Below are 23,603 nucleotides of genomic sequence, written 5' to 3'. Positions count from 1 at the left end.
GACTTTCCACAAGGCACCTCTAGAAGGTCTGCTGTTTACTAAAGGAAGGCAACATAGCTATGCCCCCATACTACCTAGAACGTAGCTGTGCTGGGTAGATATTCACCAGACAGCCTGGATAGCGAGATAAGGATGCTTGTTGATGCGAGTGGGGGGATCTTGGGCAGTTATATGCAGTGTGGTAACTTTTCATTCCCTCAGTTCTGTTTTATTGGGTATTTGTTGATCATCTTCTTTTCTTGGTTATGGCTTTTTGGCTCTCAGTACCTAACTTCTACTTTCCTGAAAAAATAACTACAACTTATGTTCTTTATGCTAGTGTATTAAACCAAACTGGGACAGGTAGATGGTGAAGGACCAGAGACTCTGACGGTGATGAGTCTGAATCAGTTGTCAAGGGAGCGGGTCGTTGAGAGTGGGACTCTCAGGATGAGCAATGTATGTCGGAATGTTCATGAGACAGAAGAGAGTCTCCATGATAAAGTGTCTCCATTATAAAGCAGATTCTCCAGCTGCTATTGTCAAAGGTACTCTGTAGAAAACTATCTTACTAACATTAAAGATACCCCCACCCCAGTTGCCTAGGCAGAGTTTTATGGTAGCCTTTCCTTTGCATACAGTGAAATATTAGTATTTTAACCATAAAGAACAACTTACATTCAGTGTGGTAACTTTGCATTTCCCTCAGCTCTGTTCTATTGGGTATTTGTTGATCATCTTCTCTGCTCTTGGCTTTAGATTCCACCATCTGACCATCATTATCGTTGGATAATTTTCCTTTAGGTGATGAGAATGCTGAATACTTAGACACACAATGGATGCCAAATTATAATTTCTAATAGAAGAAAAATGTCTTCTGACTATGAATCAACCCTTCAAAATTAGCTTTAATTGTCAGTCCTATCAGGGTTGTGAATCTAATCAAATGCCATGTGAGACTAGCATTGAATCATCTGCACCCCAAAAGCACATTCTTCCCAAGCCCTCCTGATAATTCTGTATGCCAAAAGGCAAGGAAACGGGTGAAGGAGAAATGATCCTCGAGAAGCTACGGGCAAGGATGTGTTGGAAATATAAGATAAGCTACAGCTTTAGCCGAATAAAATGATGTGTAGTGCTTTCTTGATGACAAGAGTGAGCATAGGAGGTGCTCAGGGAGGAGAAAGTCAAACACATTTCCAGCCATGATTACATTTTTATATATGATATTGAAAAACTGTTCAAAACAGTCATTCGCTGTAGGGGAGTACAGAAAATAATCTAGAGATAACACGACTAACACGACTAACACGTTGGCGTACATCTTCCTGGTTTTTATGTGTGTGTTACAATTCTCTTAATTTGTCTCATAAAATTTACATAAAATTTGATATCCTTTCCTCCTCCATTGATGACACACCGCAAGCATGTTCTTGTCTTACCAGATGAACTGTCGAGGCATAATTTAATGTACACATGATACTCTATTAAATGAAAATACTAGTAGTTAATTTTCATCAGCACTGTGTGCCAGACACTACAGACTCAGTACATTATTGTAGCACTGTAGATAAAGCTCAAAACAAGGTCTATATGGTGTTCTCTTAGGACTCACTACGGCCTGGGAAGTAAGTAATGGAACTTTCAGATTAGAATGTGTAACTAGAGTTCATAGTCTTAACTACTATGTCATAGATTTTCTCTTATTGCAGGAGTTTATCAAAAGGCATTCTATCACTCTCCTCTTGTTATTTCTTCTTGTTATTGACTTTGTTGGTCAAGATTGCTTGCAGAGGACACAGTTATCCCTGGTGTTTGCAGCGTTAAGGTGTTTTCTTGGTCTTTGGAGTTTCCAGAATGCGTCATCATAACCAATGTAGCTAGCATTATGGTAAACTTCCTGTCTTCTGCTCCTTTGCAGTGCTTGGCAGCTGCTATAGGCAGTACTGCTGTTATCCTGCTTCAGCCCCTGTCCATCTTTATTGCTGGAAACGTGGTAGAGGCCTTGCTTTCCGGATTCAGCTTCTTCGAGGCAATCAGGAGAGGACTCTACTCATCAGAGCCCTGCTTGTTGTCATGGATACCAACAAGTGATCTGGGACTCATAGCTGTGAGGGACTTTGGGGACCCAATTACTAACTAGAAGTTTGAGCTTTTAGGAATTCCCAGTTTAAAATCCATCTGAGCTTTGCTTTACTATAGAATTGGAATTTAGAATCTGACTTGGTATTAATGTTCTGTATAAGTAATAACTTATTTATCCAATTATTTTAGATGGTATCTTTTCATAGGTTAAATTTTGTGCTTATGATCATCCATATTTGAATATGTTATATACATGTACACATGCATGTACTCACATACATGTGCACATATGCACATGCACACATAAGTATACACAATGAACACATACACATGCATGTACACACTTGCACACACAATAACACACATACATGTGTACACACATGTTCATACATGCACATACATACACATGTACACACACGCACACAAACATACACATGCACATAGTCATGCACATACATGTAGAATCTATTTCTGAACATTCTACCATCAGTCCTCTCCACTGATCAGACTTGTGCTGCTCACTGTCTGGCTGTTTTCAATATTATACCTTTGAGAGACATTTTATTAGAAGGTCATAGTGTTTCAAACCACATGGGTGAAAGGAATTCATTACTTCTCATCTCCAAATTCACTCCTTATTGAGTGCTTGGGGAAAACTTGCATCTTTTGAATATTTTCCTTACCATTTCTGTGTGGAGTTTGATTGTTGATGTTTGTTTGTTTGGGGGGTGTGTGTTTGTTTTTTGGTTTTTTTGAGACAGGGTTTCTCTGTCTTGCTCTGACTCTCCTGGAACTCACTCTGTCGACCAGACTGGCCTTGAACTCAGAAATCCACCTGACTCTGCCTCCTGAGTGCTCAGATAAAGGCATGAGCCACCACCACCCAGCTCCCTGCCATTTTGTGGGTGGAGATGCGACATAAACCTTGTAAAGGTTCTCCAGCATCTCATTTGTGCTACACTGAGTAGACAGCAGCTCAAGAGCACAGGGATTTACCCAGCAGTCTAGAATTCTGATTTCAAGTACTTTCTACTGGTGCCCCACCACAGTGATTGCTCCGAAGTGAACCATACTTATGTTTCAATGGCGTCTGTGATCTAGCCTTGGAAAAGGTAAGAGCGAGCTCTTTCTGCTAGGAGATCTGATCTGTAGATTATTGTGTGTAATTTTTTTGTAAATATTTTAATTATTTTTTATATACTCCATATTTCATTCCCCACCCCACCACCCCTGTCCACCCTCTGACTGTTCCATATCCCATACCTCCTCCATACCCCTTGTCTCCACGTGAACGTCATGACTTCCCACCCCACCTGACCTCTAAATTCCCTGGGGTCTCCAGTCTCTTGAGGGTTAGGTGCATCATCTCTGAATGAACACAGACCCAGCAGTCCTCTACTGTATGTGTGTTGGGGGCCTCATATCAGCTGGTGTATGCTGCCTGTTTGGTGGTCCAGTGTTTGAGAGATCCCAGGGGTCGAGATTATTTGAATCTGCTGGTCCTCCTACAGGGTCACCCTCAGCTACTTTCAGCCTTTCCTAATTCAACAGCAGAGGTCAGCTGCTTCTGTCCCTTGGTTGGGTGCAAATATCTGCATCTGACTCTTTCAGCTGCTTGTTGGGTTGTCTGGAATGTGTAACTTTTTCATCCTCTCTTTCTTACTACTCCTTACTGAGTAACACCTTTCTTTCTTTTCTAATCTGTTTATGGTTAATAAGTCTTGACATTAAAAGGTTCTTGTTGAAGTTACTATTTTGCCTTCTGATTGAACCCTGGCCTGGATGACACAATGTTTTCAAAAATGTCATAAAAGCTTCTATTTACCTTTCCAAATAAATTTTAGAATTTGTAAATACCAAGAGAAAATATTTTTTTTAGGTTTTTTTCTTAGAATCACACTAATCCTACACATTTCATTACAACCTTTGTAATTTCATTAGAACCTTTGTGTTCTTTGAGAGAAAAAAAATGATCATTTTTCTTCATATAGGCACTGCCGATATCTTGTCAATGCTTAGCTGGTTCTCTGACCACTGTTATGAATGATACCTCCTTCCATAGCACTTTCTGATTCAAAAGAAAAGGATGCTATATCCATTTAGGTACAGAGAACTGGCCTTTTAATGAAGTTTACAGAACCTGGGTAAATCCAAATGTTAAAGAAACCATTTCTGTCCCAATATTGAGATGCAGGAGCCAGCCACTGGGTGTAAGACATAAATTCTTGTCTTTGTTCTAGTGACTATGACTGCATAGCAAATGATGACAATGACATCGGGGGTCATAACTCATCTCATTTATGGGTCAGACCTTTGGGAAAGACACGGCATTTCTCCACTTCCTGGGGTTTGGGTTCAACTGAAAGGCTCAAAGTTCACAGCCTTGGGTCATCCAAAAAAGCCCATAATTCACGTTTGGAAGTGCATATTTGGCTCTGGCTGGCACTCTCTCTTTTTGCCTGTATTTTCCTCTACAGCTAGTCTCTTGGTGTTGGTTGATTTAAGTTTCCTCAAGGGTTACTGATTTTCCAACGAAATTCTATGCCCAGCAAAGCCAGATGAAACTATTCAATTTATAATTAGCTTTGAAAGTCAAATAAAATCACCTCTTCTGTATTTTAGTGATTTAAGAGTTCAAGAGTATACCTTTCTTCAAGAAGGGAGGGAATACACTATGTATTTTTGGGGTGTGTCAAGGCTCTTGATGAACACATACGATTAAAAAAATTGCTCTCTTATGGGACGCAATTAAAGCAGTGCTAAGAGAAAGTTCATAGTAGTAAGCACCTTCACAGAGAAATTGGAGGGATCTCATTCTAGTAACTTAACAGCAACCTGAAAGCTCTGGAACGAAAATAAGCAAACACACTAAGAAGGAGTAATCAAAAACCAATCAAAGGCAGAGGTGAAACCAACCAATTAGAAACAAAGAGAACAATACAAACAATCAACAAAACCAAGAGCTGGTTCTATGAGAAAATCAGCAAGATAGACAAACCCATAGTCAAACTAATTAAAAGGCAAAGAGACAGTATCTAAATAAACAACATCAGAAATGGAAAGGAAGACATAGCAACAGATACCGAGGAAATCCAAAGAATCATTAGTTCTTACTTCAAAAGTCTGTACTCCACAAAATTGGAAAATCTAAATGATTTTCTAGATAGATACCACTAACCAAAGCTAAATCAGATCAGGTAAATAAACAGTCCTATAACCACTAAGGATATAGAAGCAGTCTATATTATCTCCCAACCAAAAAAAGCAGAGAGCCAGATGGTTTTAGTGCAGAATTTTACCAGACTTTCAAAGAAGAATGAATACCAATACTCCTTAAATTATTGCACAAAATATAGAAGGAACACTGTCAAACTCATTCTATGAGGCCACAGTCACCCCGCTACCTAAGCCACACAAATTCTCGACAAAAAAAAAAAAAGAGAATTTCAGACTAATTTCCCTTATGATCAGTGATGCAAAAATACTTAATAAAATACTCACAAACAAAATCCAATAATTCATCAAAAACATCAAATACCATGATCAACTAAACTTTATGCCAGGGATGCAGGGATGGCTCTATATAAAAATCCATCAATGTAATCCACCATATAAACAAACTGAAAGAAAAAGAACCACATGATCATCTCTTTAGATACTGAAAAAACCTTTGACAAAATCCAAGACCCCTTTATGTTAAAAGTCTAAGAGAGATCATGGATACAAGGTACATACATAAACACAATAAAACGCAATTTGAAGCAAACCAGTAGCCAACAACAAACTAAGCAGAGAGAAACTTGAAGCAATCCCTCTAAAATCAGGTAGAAGACAAGGCTGCCAACTCTGCCCCTATCTATTCAACACAGCACTCAAAGTTCTAGCCACAGCAATTAGACAACAAAAGGAGAGCAAAGGGATATAAATTGGAAAGGGGGAACTCAAGGTGTCAGTATTCACAGATGACATGATACTATAACTAAGTGACCCAAAAATTCTAACAGGAAACTCCTACAGCTGAGAAAACACCTCTAGCACTGTGGCCAGACACAGAATTACATCAAAAACATCAATAGCCCTCCTTTATAGTATTGATAAATGGGACAATAAAGAAATTAGGGAAACAACACCCTTTAAACTAGCCACAAATAATATAAAATATCTTGGTGTAATGCTAACCAAGCAAGTGAAAGTTCTGTATGACAAGAACCTCAAATAACTGAGAAAAGAAATTGAGGAATTGATATTAGAAGATGGAAAGATCTTCTATACTCATGAATCAGTAGGATTCATATAGTGAAAATGGCCATCTTATCAGAAGCAATCTATCACCAAAGAAAGGACAGGAACTTAAACAGGGCAGGAACCTGGAGGCAGGAGCTGATGCAGAGGTTGTGGAGGGGTGCTGCTTACTGATTTGTTCCCCATGTCTTGCTCACCCTGCTTTCTTATACAACCAAGGAGGACTACCATCCCAGGAATGGCACCACCCACAGTGGGCTGGGCCCTCCCCCTTTGATTGCTAATTAAGAAAATGCCTTACTGCTGGTGGAGGCATTTCCTCAACTGAGGCCCCTTCTTCTCTGATGACTCTAACTTGTGTTAAATTGATACAAAGCCAGCCACTCCAATGAGGATGATAAAGTATATATTAGGGTTTGTGTCACTGTAATTAAATACCATGACTAAATGCAACATGGGGAAGGAAGGATTTGTTTCAACTTGCATGTTTCTATCACAATCAATCATGGAGGAGAGTCAAGGCACAATCTCAAGGAAGGAACACAGAGGCAGGAACTGAAGCAGAAGCTATGGAGAACACTTACTGGTTTGCACACCCTGCTTTCATATACAATTCAGGACCACCTGACCAGGAGTGGTCCAGTCCAGCTCTGAGTTCTGCTCATCCGTTTTATCATTAATTAGAGCCATTAATAAAAAATGGCCCACAGTCTGGTGGTGGTGGCGGCGGCAGTGCACGTCTTTAATCCCAACCCTTGGGAGGCAGAGGCAGGTAGATTTCTGAGTTCGAAGCCAGCCTGGTCTACAGAGTGAGTTCCAGGACAGCCAAGGCTACACAGAGAAACCCTGTCTTGAAAAACCACACACACACACACACACACAAACACAATAGCCCACAATTCTACCCACATGCTCAAACTGGTGGGAGCATTTTCTCAATTTAGTTTCCCTCTTCCTGAATGACTGGAGCTGGAGACAGGTTGTCATCCCAGCTCACCAGCACAAAGGTCTTTGTCTTTTGACTACTTTAAAAGGAAAAGCGCCATTGAGCAGTTACTGAAATTGGTAGTTGGTTCATGTTGTGATTTTAAGCACAAGATGTCCTGGCCACATTTGCTAAGATGTTATTTTTGTCTTAAATCAAAGTTTTTAGCATTTGTGGAGATTATTTTCATTCTGTTACCTTTCAATGTGTATATTTTGTGTTAGTAGATTTCTCAACATTAAATTACATTTGCAGTAAGCTTGATTTGGTCTTGATGCATTTTCTAGTATTGAATTCAATCAGATAACCCTTTGCATACAGATCTTGCAGCACCCCATGTGTTTTAACATGAAGTGTTCTCATTATTTTTGGTAATGTTATTTTCTTTTCCCAAAATTATTTGAGAGGTTCTAAAGTTATTAGTTATTCCCAAGCAGTGAAGATCCACTTTAAATTCTGCTACAATGTAGGTGTCAAGAGCATGCATTTTTAAAAAATGCAAGAAAGAGAATCTAGTTGTTTCAGAAGGTATTAGCTGTGGTGGACAGGGTGAACTGCATTAGGAAGTTCACTCCAAGAGCTTAATGGTTTTACATTTTACATAACCACACATGTTCATTTTTGCTCTCACTAATAAGTATTTAATGTAGTTTGGTAGAAAGTCTTCCCAGGATTCAGGTTAATGCAGTGGTTCTCAACCTGTGGGCCAAACAATCCTTTCACAAGGATTGCATATCAGATAATTACATTATTATTCATAACAGTAGCAAAATTACAGTTATGAATCAGCAATAAAAATGGTTTGTTGTTGGGGATCACCACAGCATAAGGAACTATATTAAAGAGTCAGTGTTAGGAAGGATGAGAATCACTGGATTAGTGGAGTGTTGACACTTGCTTGATCCTGTTATCTCGGCTAGCACTGGGAGTATTCTGTAACAAGATCATGAATAGAGAATTCATTCTTCCTTTGAAAGCTGTGACCAAAGTAAAACACGCTGCTTCTATTCACAGCCTATCCACTGGAGACAGTCACGTGGCTATGCCTAACTACAAGGCTATGTGGCCCAGCAAAAGAAACCCACAGGATAGTAGAGATCTGCAGAAATACTACAAACCTGATTAGGACTAGTCTGAGTCCAGATACTCTAATGAGCTTAAGTTTTAAATGGTAACATGAATATTTTACCAACGTTTTACGAAAACTGAGGAAAGCCAAGACCTCTAAGAAAATCAATGACACTATAAAGAAATTTGTTTAGTTGAAATTTTTTAATAAAAAAATTAAAGTATGAAGCTGAGAGAATGCAGTGTAACACCATGAACTATCGTTTTCTGTAAACATAACACAAAGAATGGATAAAATACACACAAAAGTCACATATTAAAAACTAGACAGCAGTCAGTTAAGGATGGTGACCCATGAAAACCTGCCAATGCTGTGTTTACAGTGACCCACTTGTCATTCTCTGGAGAGAATTTGCAAAATGCAGTTCAAGGGAAACCATCTCAAGAAATAGGATGGGCTAACATCGGCGAGGATTTGGGAGAATCAAGACATCCAGTGTTCCTAAAACAGAGTTCCTGGGAGGAGAGACCAGCCCAGACACTGAACTGGCCATGTCTACAGTCATTTCCCCAGACATCACACAGAATACAGACCAGCACACGTTCACTGCCTGAGGCTGAAGGAAGAACCATTCAGAAGAACTGGAAGTAGCCGTGCCCATGACTGGGATGCTGGCATCTGACTAAGCAGAATGGGGAATTTTCTGTAAGCCACAGAGAACATTCAGAAGGGCTTGTTTCCACGAGGAATAGCTAGTCTCAGACTAACGGTGATTATACTGCTGCCTAATACATCTAAAAAGAATGAGACTCAAATAGGTAAAAGTTCTCCCAAACATCCTAGCTGCATCCTATAAAGAGGCTCAAGATTGTTATAAATATATAAAATATGTAGCTTCTGGTAAAATAGGATTTGCAATGCCTAGCATGCAAAAAGCAATTGCCAGACATGAAAATGGGGTAATGGAAGGACAAGGGGGGGGGAGGAGGAGGAAGAGGAGGAGGAGACCGCCACCAACACCACCAGGATTGACTGCAGCATTGCATTGGAAAACTATGGATCTGAGTTAGACTGGGATTCTGCCTTCAAAATGATGGCAGGAAAGAAAGCGGCAAGCATAGCAGGCAAGCATCACTGTCTGCTATCAAAGCTCTGACCAATACACATCCCAAGCATCTGGACCAAAGACCATGTATGGGCAGGGATTCAACTATACAATAGATATTTGCAAAACTATATCACAGTACGAACACATAGTTACAAGTAAGTGTGCTATTATGTTCTGAATGTTTTCTCCCTCATTTCTGTACCAAAGTAAGGATTCTTGGGTCCTTCACATACAATGATGGGTTCTAAAGATTGTCTAGGAGTTATACCCAGGGCAAGATCAACCAAATTCAGATGAGACACCTTGATAGAAATATCAAAATTGGAAGATTTACCCTTTTCTCTGCTTTTCAAAGTCATCCTAAAAATGGTGTAAGAATGACTGCTTCTTTGATTTTGGTTATTCCATAATGTCTGTTCTTTTCTAGTGTTGCGAGCCAGTTCAAAGCCATTTCTGCTGTATAAACCACTTCTTCTGTGAGACCAGCAACATAAACATTCTTGTGGATGTCTTACCCAATTATCAAAGGTTTCATTTTTTGAGAATTACAGAGTAAGTCTGTAATGGTTTCATTGTAGATCTCCATGTAAGAAACCATGGTCTCCATGTAGAAACCATTATAGACTGTAATGGTTTCATAAGAAACCATGGTCTCCATGTAGAAACCATTATAGACTGTATTCATATGCTTAGCCATGCTAGCAAACTGGAGGGTGGTCAAGAGTTTCATCAAATATTACTGGAGTAATTGTGCAGATGATACGTGTCTTCGCATTTCCTCCCAAGGGATTTTGAGAAATTCGTGTCAATTTGCTATCTCGGTAATTTATGAAACCACCAACCTGTCACCAACCTGTCCATCACTGAGTTTCTTTTATGGTTTCATTATGGGTTTCTTACCATATGAGTCGTTCTCATACCATTTTTAGGATGATTTTGGAAATCAGAGAAAAGGGTGAATCTTACAATTGTGATAGCTCTTATCAAGGTGTCTCATCTGAATTTGGTAGATCTTGCAGTCCGTGAAAGAGCTGCTCAAACAGGAGCTGAAGGTGTTCAACTGAAGGAGGACTGTTCTAGAAATTGCAACTTGATTTTGGGATAAGTGATTAAGAAACTCAGTGATGGACAGGTTGGTGACAGACAGGTTGGTGGTTTCATAAGTTACCGAGATAGCAAATTGACACGAATTCTTCAAAATTCCTTGGGAGGAAGTGCAAAGACACGTATCTGCAAAATTACTCCAGTATCATTTGATGAAACTCTGACCACCCTCCAGTTTGCTAGTATGGCTAAGCATATGAATAGTCCTTATGTTAATGATGCGTCAAATGATGAAGCTCTCTTGAAAAGATAAAGAGAAATAGCGGATCTTAAAAAACAGTTGGAGGAGGTAAATACAAAGACTCAGGCACAGGAAATGGCAAAGAACCAACTGTCCCAGCTTCTGGATGAAAAAGACTTGCTTCAGAAAGTTCAGGATGAGAAAATTCAGAACCTGAAGTGGATGCTGGTGACGTCATCTTCTCTTGCAATGCAACAGGAGCTAGAGATTAAAAAGAAATGAAGAGTTACTTGGTGCTACGGCAAAATGAAGGATTCAAATTATGAAAAGGAATTTAAAATCCCAACAAACATACAAGAAAATGTAAAACTTCTGTGACTTTTTGAGAGAGAATTCTATCATGTAGTCGGGAAAGAGTGCACTCTTGGGAGTCTGCAGTGTTTGGTAGCACTCTGGAGCCATTGCCTGAGGAGGAATGGAGCTCAGCCTCCATGCTCCTAAGCGAGGAAACCATAAATGTGAGTTGAACTCAATGCCAATATAATGATCTTGTGTATACTATGAACAGCTGAGAAAATGAAGACTTGAAATTGAAATTAAAAGGAAAAAAATGAGTTAGAGGAATTTGAGTTTCCAGAACAGAAAGAAGAAAAAGATCAAGAGATGCAACTAATGCATGAAGTTTCCAACTTAAAGAATTAAACATGCAGAAGAATATAATCAAGGTCTAGAGAATGAACTAAGTTCAAAAGTAGAGCTTCTTAAAGAAAAAAGAGGACCAGATTAATGTCCCGACCCGCAGGACAGTCAACAGGGTTCCTTTAAGCCACCTAGAGGAAAGGCGATGGGGCGACAAGACACGAGAGAGAGGCCGGACAGACTGTCTAGTTCTGATCAAGCTGTCAAACTTTAATTTTCAGACAAGTCAATATAAAGGGAAGCATACAAGGTTTGGGAGGGGTAAAGTGGGGAACAATCCCAGGGGGTTGGTATCATTTCTAAGAAATAGTTTCTCTTAATTTCTGGTAAAGCTAGTTATTGCTGTTGGAATGTTGGCATGATAAAGAGGGGTCATGAGGCGGTGAAGTGGAAAGGGGTTGCTATAGTAATGTATCTACAGATGGACTTCAAAGGGAGGGGGTTTTGAGATTTATGTAGGAACAGTTCTTGGCATCTACAGATGAATTTCAAAGGTAGGGGGTTTTGAGATTTATGTAGGAACAGTTCTTGGCATGGAGATCTAAGTGAGAATGACTCCTGGTATCGAAGTCTCCTGGCATTGGGAGCCAGATGGGGATGGCTCCTGGTATGGAGAGTTCTTGGCACTGAATTCTGAGGATGGCTCCCGGCAATTCCCCCTTCTCTGTATAGAGAGCAGAGGTCAGACAGCCATTGATGGCAAGCAGATAAGGCATCAAAATAATGGGACAGCGCCTGTCTTAGGAATCGACCCGGTCATCCATCATCCCGTTCCCGTTCGGTCGTCTCTGCCAGCCTCCAGAAACACCTGTCTTAGGTGGGAGTGGCCCTGGGAAGTTGCCCGTCATTGGCTAACTGCCCAGCAAGTTAATTGTTATTGATGCCTTTAGCTTGTGGGGCTCCTTCTGGAGTCCCGGCTGGAATGGCTGTGACAAGGATGCTCTTTCTGTTAAGGCACTAGAGTGTGCTGTTTGGGCTGTTTTGCCCTGGGGGTTTAGGTAGCCATCTCTCAATCTTCCATAGCCAAATGATGGTAATGTACCTGAATAGGCTTGGCTGCCAAGTCATCTATCTGCTTCTTAATTAGGGCTGTAAGGCGTTTAAAAGCCCATGGTCCAAAAGAAAATGACAACAGACCTACAAAGGGTCCTAGGACACTGGGTAAAAGTGTAGTGAGCCATGGAGAGGTGGAAAACCAATTTTCATACCAACTTTCTTTCTGTTCTTTCTCTCTTACGCTTTTCTAGGCCTTGTCTGACTTTTCATGCTGTCTTTTACAACTCCTTTCTTACTAGCATAAAAACAACACTCCATTTTTAAAGCTGCACAAAGTCCACCCTGTTGGAGGAACAGGAGGTCAAGTCCTCTCCTATTTTGGAGGACAATCTCAGCTAGGGAGTCAACGGAGTTGGAGAGATCAATAATCCCCTGCTGAAGGCGTTGGACGTCTTGATCGATGGTAGCACTTAGCTCCATGTACCTAGAGTTGGAAAGAACAAGGGAAGAAATACCGGTCCCTGCTCCTACAGCTCCAAGGCCAAGTAGGACAGAGAGAGTAACAGCAGAGATAGGTTCTCTGTGAGGGCGGCTCAAAGAAGTGGAGCCTCCAGTAGATGTGGATTGATCCCACAAGTGAAAAAATTCTTCAGAGCGATAATAAACTAAACGAGGGAACATCTTAATAAGGATGCAAAACTCAGGTTTCTCCCCATTCTTTCGATTTTGAAAAACTGAGGCAGAGAGGCAAGGTGTAAGGCCATCGAGGCATGCCCACCAAGTTCCCTCTGGGGGGAGAATAAAATAATTGCCAGGAGGGGGAAACTAGGTTTCATTGCACAATTGATCATAAAGTGAGGGGACATTTGTTCCACTAGGGATCACACAAAGTCCCAGGCCAGATATCTGGGTTAATGAAAGACCTGGCCAAGCCCCCTTTTGCCAACGGCAGCGCCGTGGTTCATCAGCATGGGGGGGGGGATCACCAAGAACAGCAATTCCTTCATAAAAGGGTGGTTGGGAATGGTAGCACAGCCAGCAATCTTCAACAAGTTCAGGGGAAGTTTCATTTAAGGTGAGAAAAGTCTGATTAAAAGTACAAGATTTTTAGTGGGAGCTGGCTGTACAGGCAGTGTAGTAGCTGATGGCTTAGCTGGTGGCTGGAGGGGAAATACAGAAGGTAGGGAAGTGTCTTTAATAGAAGGAGCACGGGTGGTGTCCTGATCAATTCCTTTAGGAGGAACAGGATGAGGTACCAACACAGAATTAGGTCCCATTGGGACTGGCTGGGCATGATATAAGGGCTCTTTAAGGAGCTTAATGGGGAAAATATTACCTGCATCAAAGCCAAGTACATAGAGGCGAAGATCCCATTCATAGCCTATTTGCCAATGTAGATTGGGAGATTTTGCATAGGTGGTAAACTTAATTTGTAAAAGTGTGCACCATCCCCTTGTAGGAGGATTAGAGGCCTTGTGGACTCATCATCTGTTAGAAAACTAGCTGAGGGTGTAACATTGTGTTTTACTTAGATGTAACCCCACAGGAGAAGTCCAGAGGCTCTCCCAAAGGCCCCAAACAACCAAAGTAAATCCTGTGGATGTCTTAAAGAAAATAAATGTCAGGCCACATTCTATCTGGTCTACACTTGAAATCTGTAAAATTTAAATATATGGCCTTTTGACACTCTGAAGGAGGACAATCAGCAGTAGCCAATATCTCCCCTTTAATCTGTTTATAATTTGTCCAATTTTTAGCTAAATAAATTTGCCATGCAAAGAGGGATGTTGAGTCCGTAAATGTCCGTGGTGTCAGCACTAGCAAGAGGCATCCAAAGGTGTTGAGGACTGTGGCCATTTTCAATGATTATAATCAGCATCATTCTTTGTCTCAGCATTAGCATACTTTAGCAGCTAGCATGTTCCTTCAGCATCCTGCAGAAAAAACACAAACATGCCCTCTCTCTACACTCAAGAGAGTTCCCTGGCATTAACATTTTAAATTTTTTGTGGTATATAGAGATGTGATTTTCCCCTCTTTTGTTATAAAAATATTGTAAAGTTTTATGGGCCTGTTCCATAATATTTTGTCTTTGAGAATTATGAGGAATCTCAGTAATATGACCAACATCAAATTGTTAAAACATCTCAAGTAACTGGCTATAATAATCAGTTATATTATTTGTCTTAATCTAATTTGGAACATCCAATATAGAAAAACAACATGTGTGATGACTAATTTTATTTGTTGTTGTTTCTTCTGTTAAAACATTTATAACTAGAAAGCTTGAGAAGCTGTTAATAATCATATGTATATTTTTAATCAACCTTTTTTTTAAATGTTGTATTTGTATAGATAATTGTAAAAGTTAAGAATTGGTAGTATTAAAGAAGAAACAATTTTAAGCAATTGTAAGGCATGAGCCATATATATATTATTAATATAAAAATTAAAAGTTTAATTTTTAACATTTTAAAAGGAGGAGCTACAGCACCCAATTCAATTATCTGTGTTGAAACAAGGGACACTCAAAAGAATAAACATTTGATTTAATTATATGAGCTTTACTCCCACAGTAGATGCATTTTTATAGGATGCATGTATAAATCTAAAAATATAAAATCATGTATGGAGGCAAATTTTTTAACAATGTATCTTTTGAATAACAATTATTAATTTTGTCAAAAAAAGGCTTGCCATGTAATACATTGACTATCACTAATAATTAATTTGATTGCTGTTTAAAATAAGGAACAAACATTTTATCATGCTCTTAAAACATTCTTTTTAAAATTATTTCTATGATTTTATTTTGTAACACTTTATTATTACACCAAATCTTCACTGGAGGATGTCAAAACCTTATTTGGAGAGATTTTACATTAATGTTCTCTTTGTCAAGGAATGGAAGTAAACATATATCATAAATTGTTAACAAATACTTATGGTAGCTTTCTCCAAGTTATGTCTGTCAATATTTATTTTGCATTTACCTTAAGAACATCAGAGGCTTAAATCCTCTTATCGTAAACTTAAAGCAGTGTCTTAGCCAAATAATTTATCTTAACATTTTTTTTAAATTATTTACTTAAAAAATTTAAAAGCCCATTGTTAAGAGCAAGCCATTTCTTGAGGAAGAACTTTCTAATGAAATATTTTTTACTGTGTTTTTTTTTAAGTGAGCTTATGTTTAACCTTTCACAGATATAAGTTTGAACTTTATTTTGACCCACATCTATATGAATCTGTTAAAAATGTTCTTTTGGCTAGAACTCTCTAGGTGAGGCCTGCAAGATAAGGTAGACCTACACCCATCAGTCTTGCAAAGAGTAGCCCATTGTATGAAGGTCAAATAACAAAAGAACCTGTAATATCAAAGCACAACTACAATTTTTTGAAAGCAAAACCCAGTTTTAAGCAATCTTTTCTCCTTAAAAATAATGGCAAACACATTACTTTCATATTGCAAAGTTTGTCTATCAGCTTGTATGTTTGAGTGTATGACAGTGTAACTTATTGAAGAGACATTATTTTAAATCTTTTTTTAAGTCTGAGTTCTAGGATAAGAATCACATAAAACAATATGTCAATTTAGAAATATCTTAGAGACCTGTTTTTCTTGGCTTCTGTCATGCCACGTGTTGCTTAAGATAGCTTTAACCCTAAATTGTCAGCTTTAAACTTACCTTTTGTTACCATCATTATAGTTTTTAAATCATGTCCAATAACTTATGAGCCAATACTCTATAGTCAAGGCATTTAAAACATTTATACCTTTAAGATCGATTAGAAATAAACATGAAGCAATTACACAAATCTCATTAATTTAAACCAAACATTTTTTTCCAGGTGTAATTTCAGGGGAATAAAGCACTTTGAACCCAATCATCACCATGGTAGAAATTTTTCTAGTAGAATTAACCATTGAGGTTGAGGCTGCTGGCCCCTTAAGAAGTAGCTGCAGACTGAGGGACCAACTCAAAAGTGACATCCAGGACTCGGTGAACATGAATATAGATACTCAAGAACAGTTACTAAATGCTCTCCAGTCTTTGAAACACCAGGAAACAATTAACATGCTGAAATGGAAACTGCTGAGGAAATGCCCGGTAATTTGCATACAAAAGGGGGAGGAGCTGGAGATGAAGCTCAGCTGGAAGGCATAGATGAACAGAATCTGCTGGCTGAAAGTGCCCACACATTGGTCCTTGGTGGTAAGGACAATGGAGAAACTGAGGAACAGGAAAATAGACTCTCTAATGCAGGAGAGTAGTGGACTCCAACAGACACTGGAAACTATTAGAGCAGAAAAGGAACAACTGAAGATGGACCTAAAGGAAAATATTGAAATGAGTATTGAAAACCAGGAAGAGTTAAGAATTCTTAGAGATGAACTTAAAAGGCAACAAGAGATAGCTGCACAGGAAAAAGATCGTGCCACGGAGAAGAGAGAAGAGCTCTCCAGGGCGCAGGAGAGACTGGCACAAGTAGAAATAGAAGCTAAAGGACAAGGACCAGAAACTCCCAAGAGACACAGCAGCAACTTCTTAGTACACAAGAAGCTATGAATAAGATACGGGCAGAGGCGACCGAAGTGGAGAGCTTAGAGAATGAATTCAGGTGCCAAGGATTGGCATTGGAGGGTGTGGAAACAGACTGGAGTTAGCTCAGAAACTTCATGAAAATTATGAGCAGATGAAATCTATACTCAAATAAACGATCTGAAAGAATTACTGGAGTCATTTGAAATAGAGAAAAAGCAACTTAAAGAATATGCAAAAGAAATCGAAGCTGCTGACCTACAAACAAGAACTAAACATTGCTCACATGAATCTGAAAGAGAACCAAGAAACCAAAGACAGACACACGTGGACAAACTGATGCACCAAAGACAATACATAGAGAGGGAACAACACTTGTAACCAGGACTAAAAATACCTCCAGTAGGGTCCATAGAGGAAACAGGACGTCTCCAGGTTTCCCCTTGTCCTTAGAGTTTTGAAATCCATTTTCCTTCTCTTCTCTTTCTCTCTCATCTTTCTAACATCGTCTTTGGTTGGTTGTTTTTTACTCTTTTTATTTTATTCCCTATTCCTCTTCCTGTTGCAGTTCTAGGCTGCGGACAATTTGCCTAATAAAATTCACCATCCCAATTTGCTGTCACACCCTAGCTGCTTTAACCTTAATTCCAGTACCCTGTTGCTTAAGCAAGTCTACCAATTGATCTACTTACTAATTGTAAGGTGGAACCTGCCGTCTCCATCGTGCCATCCTGACATACTTGGCCTGATGCAGGCCTTACTCTTACTTTGTTTCTTGCACCATATATTCCCCAACACGTTCGTCTTCCTTGCCAGCTGGCTTTGCTTTGAACGATGCAGTCAGGAGCGTCAGGATCTCCTCTCTTTCCCAGTCTTGGTGGAACTTCAATTTGACAGCACCCGCCACAGTACCGAGTATTGGGCGTAGGCCTGTGGTATTAACAGAAGACACAGACATGGGTCATTCTGTAAGGAGAATGTCCAATAACTTATAAGCCAATAGTCAAGACATGTAAAACATACTTATACCTTTAAAACCAATCAAACAAAAGTGAAGTGACTACACAAATCTTATAAGTTTAAACCAAATAATTTTTTTTCTAGCTTTAGTTTCAAGAGAAAAAGCACTTTGGACCCAATAATCACAATTGCAGAGATTTCTCTAGGAGGAATAACCATCAGCCTACTTGCCCTAGAACTTGAGAAGCTGCTGGCCCCTTTAAAAGCAGCTTTTCTCCAGCTGTGCTTGACTCCTAGCTAAATGCAGGGCAGCTTAAATCAGCCTCTGCTGTGTAAACTGAGACTGGATAAAGAGATGCACCTCCAGCAGAAAAATTTTTTACCATTTTTTCTTTTCAACATGAAATACAGAACAATCATTCAGAGGGGAGTGCTCTCAGCCAACAATTGGACAAGGTTCCCAATGGAGGAGCTAGAGGAAAAAACCCAAGAAGCTGAAGGAGCTTGCATCACCATAGGGGGAACAACAATACAAACCAACCAGTATCCCCAGAGCTCCCAGGAACCAAACTACTGTCTTAGTCAGGGTTTCCATTCTTGCACAAACATCATCAAGAAGCAAGTTGGAGGAAAAGGGATATTCAACTTACACTTCCACATTGCCGTTCATCATGAAAGGAAGTTGGGACTGGAACTCAAGCAGGTCAGGAAGCAGGCGCTGATGCAGAGACCATGGAGAGATGTTCCTTCCTGGCTTGCTTCCCCTGGCTTGCTCAGCCTGCACTCTTATAGAACCCAAGACCCAGAGATGATACCACCCACAAGGGGCCCTTCCCACTTGATCACTAATTGAGAAAATGTCTGACAGCCGGATCTCAAGGAGGCACTTCCCCAACTGAAGCCACTTTCTCTGATAACTTCAGCCTGGGTCAAGTTGACGCACAAAACCAGCCAGTAAAACTACCAACTAAAGAGTACACATGGAGGGACCCATGGCTCCAGATGCATATGCAGCAGAGGATGGCCTTGTTAGACATCAAAGGAAGGAGAGGCCCTTGGTCCGAGATGGCTTGATGGCCCAGCATAGGGGAACACCGGGACAGGGAAGCCGGAGTGGGTTGGTTGGTGAGCAGGGGGAAGGGGTGATGGAATAGGGTTATTTTTTCAGAGGGGGAAACCAGGAAAGGGGATAACATTTGAAATGTAGACAAAGAAAATAGAAAAAACATATTAACAGTTCTATGGTAGGCACACATTACACAGAACTTTGTATACATCACTGATCATTTTCTTAAGGCAAATTGTATGACAAACTGGAGACATAGAGAAGGTACACTCCTGGGGATCCCCTTGGGAAAGCATGAAACACTTTGTGAAAAGCATGTCTCTCACATCTGTAGCACACGATTTTGCCTCTTGTATACAGACTGGGGTTATAAAACGCTAGATAAACATGAATATAAGGCTTGCCCATGCAGAGATGTGGTAGTAGGTAAGACAGATGTATACTGTTTGCAAGAACACCGGGGATAATATTGCTGCCTGTCTATTGTTGGGAACTGGGGAGCTTAGCTCAACACCCCCAGCTGAGCTGTTTCCACAGGTTTCTTGAGAACAAAACACCCCTTGGCTTAGCTTGATTCCTGCCTTCCCGCCCGGTGTGGTCCGGACTACCCAGATGCCTGACCTATGACTATAATTGTTTTGTTCTGTTCTTTTCCCTGGCCTCTAGTGGATATATTGCTGGTCTCTCAGTAAAGCTTACAGAATGACCCGTGTCTGTGTTTTTTATTAATCCCCCAGGCCTATGCCCGATACTTGGTACCTTGGCAGCACGGGCGTGGTCAAATGGAGGTTCCACTGAGATCAGGAAAGAGAGGAGCACCTGACAGGATCGTTCCAAAAAAGGCCGGCCTACAAGGAAGAGGAACGTATTGGGAAATTGTGACCACCGTTTCACCAGGAAAAAGTGAAGCCTGAAATTTGGAAATGGAGAGAACAACTGAAGGATGTTGTCTTGGGCGGAGATCCATCAGAATGAAAAAAGTTATGTATCCTGCATGGTAAGCAACATACAGCATTAAGGCTGTTGTTGCAGGGGTGTAAAAAGCGTACCGGCTAGACTGAATCAGTGTAGGCCTGACGCTGAGATCAGATAGCAAATTGGGATGGTGAATTTTACTAGGCAAATTGTCAGCAGTCTAAAACTGCATCAGGCAAGAGGAATGGGGCATAAAATAAAATAAAATAAGTAAAAGACAAACCGATTTTAGAAACATGAGAATGAGAAAGAGAAAAGAAAAATGGATTTCAAACTTTCCTAGGGACAAGGGGAAACCTGGAGACGTCCTGTTTCCTCTATGGACCCCAATGGAGATATTCTTAGTACTGGTTACAAATGCTCTTTCCTCTCTGTGTATTGTCTTTGTTGCACCAATTTGTCTACATGTGTCTGTCCTTGTTTCATTGTTTGAATGATTGTTCTATGTTTCCTTGAATACTAAACCATGTGTTTTAGTCCCATTCTTCTCTGAAAAGTCTCTAATGAACAGGAAGAAGACAAGAAGAAATTGAATTGTTCTAGCAGATTGTGTGTATTGACAAAACTACTGAGTACGAAGATTCTGCTGTGGTTGAAGAATTCCTGGGATTGTGCCTATGCCTCCAAATAATGAAGGGAGATTCCCTGTCACCTGTATCAGCATCAGAGAGACTTTGGCATTATCGCCACCCCTGATTTAAAAAGGTCTGGGTCTATGGCACTGGGGCTTTTGGCTTGTGGAGCTGCCCCATTGGGATTAGTTCTTCTAAAATGTATGTGCAAACAACAGTCCAGAGCAGTAACTGAACAAGTGCTTATGACACAGGATAATACATCTGCTCAAATTTGCCTCAGCCTGTATCAAGAATAGTTAGTCTATGACGGGTATCTCCTTTCCAGTCCACACCAGCCTAAGACAGGGGCTCTGGGACTGGCAGAGATTTACAGAGATTGGTAATGGGAGTTGGATGGAAGGTGTCCTAAGACAGATGCTATTCCTTTTTAAAAATAAAAAAGGAGGCTGTTGGGAACCAGCAAGCTTAGCTCAACACCCCCCAGCTGAGGTGTTTGCACAGGTTTCTTGAGAGCAAAACATCCCGCAGCTTAGCTTGATACCTGCTTTTCTGCCTGGTGTGGTAGGGACTTCCCAGGTGCCTGACCTATGACTATAATTGTTTTTTCCTGTTCCCTTCCCTGGCCTCTAGTGAATATATTGCTGGTCTCTCAGTAAGGCTTTGGCATTCTCCTTACAAAATGACCCGTGTCTGTGTTTATTAATCCCCCAGGCCTATGCCTGATACTTGGTACCGTGGCAGCGCAGGTGCTGTCAGTCTATCTCAGGACGGCAACAATCTCATTGTTTGCACGCTTCTCAGGACTCTCTTGAGTTCAACAACAACTGAACATGAAGTATTTCTGAGATTCTGTAAACGTGTAACCTCCTTGCATTCACATTACACTGTATTTCCCTCAGCTTCAGAGTGGCTGGGCCACGTTCACAATGATGGATTTTCCAGTGTCACTTCCTTACCAGATGATTTTGGACAGCAGTTCTGTTATTCAGTGGTGCCTCAGTTCTCAAACATCACATGTACCTGTCTGGGAAGGAGGAGAGTATACTGAGAGCTAAATAGTCCCATGGCCTTGTATGCGGTCCCTATCCCAAGAACCGAGCCCAGCTGTGCTCAAAGGCCAGCGCCTGGAGTGCAAAAAGGAAGAGGAGACTGAAAATCATTCCAGCTTTGAGATTCTAGGGGTTCTTTGAGACCATGAAATGATCACGTAGCTTCCTCCTCGATAAATGGATAATGATAGTCCCTGGCTCTACCAGAAGCTTGCTCCAAGCATCAGAGATAATGGTGGTGAAAGTGCCCTGTACACTACTTTATAAGTAGATGTACTTAGGCAGACCTGGCTGTTTGCACAAGGGGCAGTGTTGACGATCCACACTATTTGAGAGAGGTGATGAAGCAATATAAGTGCCTGGAAGCCATGTGTTTAATGACACCTTCTCCCTGACTGAAATGTATGTGTATCCATATGTGTATGTGTATCCGTATGTGTATGTGGTTGTGTGTATGTGTATTAATAGTCTCCTTGCATTGCTTTAACAAAAGCACCATATATTGGCAACTCATGAATAATGGAATTCACTTCCCATAGTTCTGGATGTTGGAAAGTCCAAGGTCAAGTCACCAGCATAAGATTGTTTAAGGTTTGGGATTATTCCAAATAGATTGACTAGCAACATACTTTGGGCACTTTTACCCATTTATCTCATTTATTTGTATCTATTTTATTTCTATTTTAAGATTTGTTTTCCTTTTAATTATGAGTTATCCCACATGTATGTATAGATGTCGGCAGAGGACAGAAGGGGCTATCTGATTCCCTGAAACTGGAGTTACAAATGGTTGTGAACCATCTAACCATGGGTGCTAGGAATCAAAACCAAATCCTCTGCAAAAGACTAAGTCATCTCTCCAAACTATATTTTTTATTTATGCACACACAGGTGTCTGTATTAATGTCTTCTCTGTGTGGATGCATGAGTGTCTAAGTGTCTCTGTGTGTGTTTGTGTGAGTACGTGCTGGTTTTGTATTTGTGTGTGTGTTTATGAGTTTATGCATGAGGATGCATCTGAGTGCCTGGCCTGTGTGTTTGTGTCTGTGTGTGTTTGTGTTAGTATCTGCTGGCTTTGTATTTATGTATATGTGTATCTGCTTGTATATTTGCATGTGTGTCTGTGTGAGTGTCTGCCATCTGTGTATGCATGTGTGTCTATTTGAGTGTGTTGTGGATAGCCCTGGGCTTGTATTTTGATGCTAATTCCACTCCTGGGAGAGGCTGCAGATGAGGAGTTAATCACGTATACAGGTGCCTTGTGAACCTTCTCCCCACCTTAACTTTTCAAATAAAGGCTAGAGCCAATGATTGGGCAGGAAGAAGGAGGGGGAGCTGAGAGGTTTTGGAGGAGGACAAAAGGATGGATGGGGAAGGGGGAGGAACAATGGAGGATTGATGGAAAGGATGGAGAGAAGCTCGTGGCCTGGAGAAACCCCAAGTTATATCGGATAAGGTAGATGGGAATAGAGTAGTGTAGTGGGAGATCTGCCCAATCTAGACTTATAGCTTGTATTGTTAATGATTGAGTTGAGATGTCTTTTATGGGGTAATTGGGTTGAAAAAAATATTGCAACATGAGTGTATCCATTTGTGTCTGTGTGTCTGATATTCCTGCCGGCTCACTATGACATCCAGAGGGTGTTGGTTTCACTGAAGCTGAAGTCCTGAGGGTATATCTGTGCTGGGAAGTGAAGTTGGTTCTTTTGCAAGAGCAGCAAGCAAGTTCTATCAATGACTGGGCAAACTCTTCAACACTCATTCACTGACTTCATTCGCAACTTTAAAATTAACTATTTGAATCACAGAAGATAGATACAGATTCAAATTTTGGCGATGTTGCCAAATGGTTTTCTGAAATAACTGAACCAATTTCCAACCTATCTAGCAGTACACAAAACTCACAATTGCTCCATTTCCTTGCCCACACTTGGTATTTTCTGTGCTTCTTTTTTGTCCTCTGTGCGGGTGTCTTAGTTTTCTGTAGTT

The sequence above is a fragment of the Apodemus sylvaticus genome, chromosome 20, assembly GCF_947179515.1.
Source record: "Apodemus sylvaticus chromosome 20, mApoSyl1.1, whole genome shotgun sequence".
Lineage (NCBI taxonomy): Eukaryota > Metazoa > Chordata > Mammalia > Rodentia > Muridae > Apodemus > Apodemus sylvaticus.
Note: the sequence above shows the minus strand (reverse complement) of the source record.